The sequence below is a fragment of the Balaenoptera ricei genome, chromosome 13 (genome assembly GCF_028023285.1).
Source record: "Balaenoptera ricei isolate mBalRic1 chromosome 13, mBalRic1.hap2, whole genome shotgun sequence".
NCBI classification, from domain to species: Eukaryota; Metazoa; Chordata; class Mammalia; order Artiodactyla; family Balaenopteridae; genus Balaenoptera; species Balaenoptera ricei.
In genome coordinates this window covers 72,180,486-72,186,485 of record NC_082651.1, presented here as the reverse complement: position 1 = coordinate 72,186,485, position 6,000 = coordinate 72,180,486, and the positions used below count along the sequence as shown (strand labels likewise).

The following is a 6,000-nucleotide window of genomic DNA, read 5'->3' as shown; positions in this document are numbered from 1 at the left end:
AAATCTCGAATGTTAAGCATCGAGAAGATAGTGGTTTCCGCCTAAAGGCAACTCTGAATGGTGGTGGGGTTGAGGGGTGGACGGCGAGGCTGGGGATTTAGCTCATTAAAAGAGAAAGTGAGTTAAAGTGAACCTAGGATAACTTGATTAGTAATTGATGCATGACGTCCGCGTTTGACTCCGTCGTACGTAGGGTTCAAGGCTGTGTATAGAAAGGGGCACAGAAGAAGGGTGAAACTAGGGCAGGGGGGTGGGTTTGGGGCGGGAAAGAACCGAAGGGAGGGTGGGTTTCGGGAGCGGCAGTGATGGGAGAAAGCGCGCTGGAGGCAGGAAGCGCGCGCCGAGCCTCCCGCCGGGCCGGGCGCGCTGGCCCTGAGCCAGGGCGCGGTGGTCGAGGCGGGGAGACGAGCTCTGAGGGAGGCGGCACCCGGGCGGCAAAGTCCGGTGCTGGCCGAGGCGCCCGGCGGAGCGCACTTGTCTCCGTTTGTAAAAGGTGCTCAGGTCGCCCGCCCCGGTGAGTTGACCGCCCGGCGGGAAGAGGCGGGAACCGCGGGGCGAGCGGCGCGGGCTCCTCCCCCGGCGCCTCAGCTATCTGGGTCAGGACGAGACGGCCGCGGCGCCGGACCTCTGGACCCGCTAGCTCTGGGACTACTGTCCGCCCGCCGCTTCGCTCCCAGCCGCCCCGTCGGCAGGTCCCCGGTGTCCGACAGCACAGAGACCGGCGCGGCGAGAACTGGTGCTGCGCAGGTGGGCAGTGGGCATCTCGGCTGTCCAGGGTGGGACGCGGCCGAGGATCGAGGCAGCACTTCCGGCGGCGGCCACCGCACTTCCGGGTCGTGCGGGCGTCCTTTAGGCGGCCGCAAGCGTGGGGGGCGTCCTCCTCCGGGCGGCAGAGCTGGCTTGTAGAAGTTTACCCTGGCGCAACCCTCGCCCAGCCGGTGCCTGGGAAGTTTCAACCCCAGAGGTCGCCAGTATTTCCGCGCGGGCGCCCGGCGTGGGGTGCGTGGGGAGCGGGCAGCGTGCTGCCTCGGCCCGGCGGGTCCCTGCGAACCCCGATGAGTTTTTGCCGGAGACACTTGCTCGCTTCTCACCTGGGCTCCCTGGGTCTTTCTTACCTTTGAAACTTAAGCAGACGTTTTTGTTTTGTTTTGCTTTGTTTTGATCAGATTCTCCACTTATTTTACACAAAATGAAGGCTAGGGCTTCCCTGGTGGCGCAGTGGTTGAGAATCTGCCTGCTGATGCAGGGGACACGGGTTCGAGCCCTGGTCTGGGAAGATCCCACGTGCCATGGAGTGGCTGGGCCCGTGAGCCACAACTGCTGAGCCTGCGCATCTGGGGCCTGTGCCCCGCAACGGGAGGGGCCGCGATGGTGAGGGGCCCGCGCGCCGCGATGAAGAGCGGTCCCCGCACCGCGATGGGGAGTGGCCCCCGCTTGCCGCGGCTGGAGGGAGCCCTCGCGCGAACCGAAGACCCAACACAGCCAAAAATAAATGAATAAATAAATAAAGTAGCTATAAAATGAAGGCTAGATTTTCAGTGGGACAAACATTTGCAAATAAGCCAAACATCAGGGAGCCCTAAATGAAAAAGAAATTATAAAATAGGAAAAAAAAAGAAAACCGAAAGAAATATGAGTATTAGAAATCACTTAGAAAGTATCAAGTTATCCAGGTCGCTGTGGAGAATCTAATCGCTAATTCAAGGTCTCAGAGCAATTCCCTTGGGAAACTTAAAACTCAGGTTCGTTTATAGCCCATACTGTGCCTTTACCCTTGCAAAACTTTTCATCCATCTTCCGAGTTTATCAGAGTTCTATATTTTATGTATTTCCCCCTACTAATCAGCTGATGAATTAAGTGAATATATATGCTAAATATTGCTGAAAGCATTGTAAATAACTTGGTAAAGCATAATTTCCATTTCTAAAAATTAATTTTAATTAAAACTAGAACATGAAAATTAAATGTTTTCTGAAGTTAATGTTTTATGACAGGTTCTACAAACGAATTTTAATGCAGAAATTTCAGTAGAGTCAACATTTTGATGATTTACTATTTCAGCAGAATTCTTAATTCTCTTCTCTGCAAACAACCTTTAATTATGTATTACCCATTAATTTTAGATGCCAATAATTTATAATAAAATAATGTCTATTATTTTACATTATTATTAGCACCTTACAAATTGAAATGTGACAGGAATAATACTTCGTATCTGATTATCTAGTCTATATATATATACTTTTTTTTTTTAAACCAAGAATCAATCTTTCTTTCTTCCTTCCTTCCTTCCTTCCTTCCTTCCTTCCTTCCTTCCTTCCTTCCTTCTCTCTCTCCCTCCCTCTCTCTCTCCTTCTTTCTTTCTTTCTTTCTGCCATGGGATCTTACTTCCCTGACCAGGGATTGACCAGGGCCCCAGCAGTGAAAGCGCTGAGTCCTAACCACTGGACCACTAGGGAATTCCCTAGTCAATATATTTTTAAATTACTGTGTTTTTATACTAAAGTGCAAGTGTCTACTACTAATGTGATAATTAAATGTATTAAAGTTATGTAAATGATGTAATATAATATAACCTTTGAAATTATACTGCAGGCAAGCAGGTGTTCTGATGTATTACTCTTCTCTACTACTATTTTTAATGAGTGGCATTTTACAAATTATTGGCTTAGAAGCACATTCATTTTATACTGATATAAAACTCAAACATAGCTTGAGCTATTATTCTCTAATTGTGATTATTTAAAACAAATACCTCCTCCACTGATTTTAGTTTTTTTCCCAGTTGATTTTCTCAGTTCTGAAGTCATATTTCAATATGGTAGTTCTATTTTTAGCTATTTAAGGAACCTCCGTACTGTTCTCCATAGTGGCTGTATCAATTTACATTCCCACCAACAGTGTAAGAAGGTTCCCTTTCCTCCACACCCTCTCCAGCATTTATTGTTTGTAGATTTTTTGATGATGACCATTCTGACCGGTGTGAGGTGATACCTCATTGTGGTTTTGATTTGCATTTCTCTAATGATCACTGATGTTGAGGATCTTTTCATGTGCCTGTTAGCCATCAGTATGTCTTCTTTGGAGAAATGTCTGCTTAGGTCTTCTGCCCATTTTTGGATTGGGTTGTTTGTTTTTTTAATATTGAGCTCTATGAGCTGTTTGTATATTTTGGAGCTTAATCCTTTGTCAGTGGCTTCGTTTGCAAATATTTTCTCCCATTCTGGAGGTTGTCTTTTCGTCTTTTTTATGGTTTCCTTTGCTGTGACAACTGTGGATCTTTATTATAACACTGCTTTATAACTTAGGACCCTTACAACAGTATATTCTCTTTTTCCCTTCCCATCCTTTGGGCTACTGTTGTCCTACTTTCTTACTTCTACATATGGTAAAAACCTCATGATATGTTATTGTCATTTTTGCTGTAATAAGCAAATATTTTATGAATAAATCTTAAAATGAGAAAAATGACTTTTATATTTTGCCACATGTTTGCCACTACTGGTGCTCTTCATCCTTTGTATAGATTCAAGTTTCTATGGGTTATTATTTTCCTTCTGCCTGGAGAACCTCTGTTAGCATTTCTTGTAGTGAATGGCTGCTGGTAATGGATTCTCTCAACTTTTCTTTGTTTAAAAAATTCATTATTTTACCCTCATTTTTGAAAAATATTTTACTGGGTGTAGAAATGCAAGTTGACAGTTTCTTTCAGCACTTTAAAGATGTCACTCTGTTGTTTTCTTGCTTGAATAGTTTCTGAGGTGATGCCTTGGAGACAGTGTCTGCTGTAATCTTATCTTTTTTTTTCTGTACCTAATATGTCTTTTTTTCCCATCACTGGCTGCTCTTCAGATTTCTTTATCACTGGTTTTCAGCATTTTAATAATGTTTTGCCATGGTTTGGTTTTCTTAATTTATTCTTCTTGGATTATGTTGACCTTCTTGGATCTCTGGGTTTATAGATTTTGTCCAACTTGGAATTTTTTTGGCCATTTTTCCTTCAAATTTTTTTTGTTACCCCTCCTTTTCTTCCCTTTAACTATATGTGTTTTAGACTGCTTGATATTACCCTGTAGGCTCTACTTGGTTTTTTGTTTGTTTTTTAGTCTTTTTAAAAAATCTGTGTGCTTCATTTTGGATGATGTCTTAGTCCATTTGGACTGCTATAACAAAATCTTGTAGACTCTTGGCTTATCTACAACAGAAATTTATTTCTCATCATTCTGGAGGCTAAGAAATCCAAGATCAAGGCACCGGCAGATTCACTGTCTTGTGGGGGCCTGCTTCCTGGTTCATAGCTGGCACCTTCTTGCTGTAACTTTATGTGGTGGAAGGAACAAGGGATCTCTCTGGGGTCTCTTTATAAGGGCCCTAATCCTATTTATGAGGGCTCTGCCTCCTAAAGGGACTCCATCCAATACTATCACCTTGGGGATTAGGATTTCAACATATGAATTTGGGGGGACACAGATATTTAGTCTATAGCAGATGGTTTCTATTGCTATGTCTTTGGGTTTACTGATATTTTTTTTTCCTGTAGTGTTTCTCTGCTGTTAATCTCATTTAGTACAATTTTATTTCAGTTATTTTATTTTTTATCTTTAGAGGTTCTATTTGGTTCTGCTTAATGCCTTCTATAACTTTCCTCATGTTTATGTTTTCCTTTAGCATATTTTTAATATTTATTAAATAATGAACGTAAATACCTGTAATAGTTGTTTTAAAACCCTTATCTGCTAATTATATCACCTCTGTCATTTTCCTGCTTTTTTACATGTCTAGTAAGTTTTGATTAGATGGTCAACATTGTGATTTTATGTTGTTGAGTTCTGGATTTTTTCTATTCCTATAAAGAGTGTTGGACTTTCTACTGAAGGCAGTTAAATTACTTGTGAATCAGTTTGATCCTTTGAAGGCTCATTTTTAATCTATTTTAGAGCAGGTCTAAATAGCCTTAACTCTAGTGTTAATTTAGCTGCATTAGCAAGCCATTACCCTTCTGAAGCCTCTACTGAAAGTCGCAAGTAACTCATACACACTCTACACTCTGGATGGTAAACACTTGAACACTTACCAGTTCTGTGTAATCTTTAGGAATAGTTCAGCTTACAGATCCCTGGTAATTGTTCTTTCCCTTGAAATTGTTTTTTGCCTGGCTCAGTGGGGTTTCACTCTATGCATGTACAGATTGGTATTCAATTAAAGATGCAAGGAGAGGGACTTCCCTGGTGGTCCAGTGGCTAAGACTCTGCATTCCCAATGCAGGGGGCCCGGGTTCAATCCTTGGTCAGGAAACTAGATCCCACATGCATGCCACAACCAAGAGTTTGCATGTCGCAACTAAAGATTCCATAGGCCACAACTAAAAGGACACCACATGCCGCAACTAATGATCTCACATGCCACAACTAAAGATCCTGCATGCCACAACCAAGATCCCGCGTGCTGCAACTAAGACCTGGCGCAGCCGAAATAAATAAATAAATAAAAATTTTTAAAAATTAAAAAAAAAAAAAGACTCAAGAATAGCCCTATGCATTTTTTAAACATTTATTTATTTATTTATTTTTGGCTGTGTTGGGTCTTCGTTGCTGCGCGCGGGCTTTCTCCAGTTGTGGCGAGCCGGGGCTACTCTTTGTCACGGTGCGTGGGCTTCTCATTGCGGTGGCTTCTCTTCTTGTGGAGCACGGGCTCTAGGCACCTGGGCTTCAGTAGTTGTGGCTCACGGGCTCTAGAGCGCAGGCTCAGCAGTTGTGGCACACAGGCCTAGTTGCTCTGTGGCATGTGGGATCCTCCTGGACCAGGGCTCAAACCCATGTCTCCTGCATTGGCAGGCGGACTCTCAACCACTGCACCACCAGGGAAGCCGCCCTATGCATATTTCTGGAACTCTTTCGCTGCATAAGTCCCTCATCTTCAGTACTAAGTGGGCACAAATTCTGGGTGCTTCAGTTTCTCTGAACTCTGATCTCTGTTCAACTCAGTGAGATTACCAGGCT

General features: G+C 43.7%; 1 protein-coding gene across 5 annotated transcripts in view; it reads left to right on the top strand.

The window, feature by feature from the left end:
- Positions 1–309: 309 nt before the first annotated feature.
- RMDN2 (regulator of microtubule dynamics 2) overlaps positions 310–6,000 on the top strand; it is a 77,799-nt gene continuing 72,108 nt past the window's right edge. Inside the window, exons 1-2 of one of the 5 annotated variants that reach the window (XM_059942908.1) lie at positions 721–747; positions 1,167–1,371. The gene's annotated coding sequence lies outside the window, so the exon portion shown is untranslated. Of the gene's footprint in view, positions 748–858; positions 1,000–1,166; positions 1,743–6,000 lie in introns of those variants that run through there. The other 4 variants (XM_059942905.1, XM_059942906.1, XM_059942904.1 and 1 more) reach the window with 4 other exon arrangements.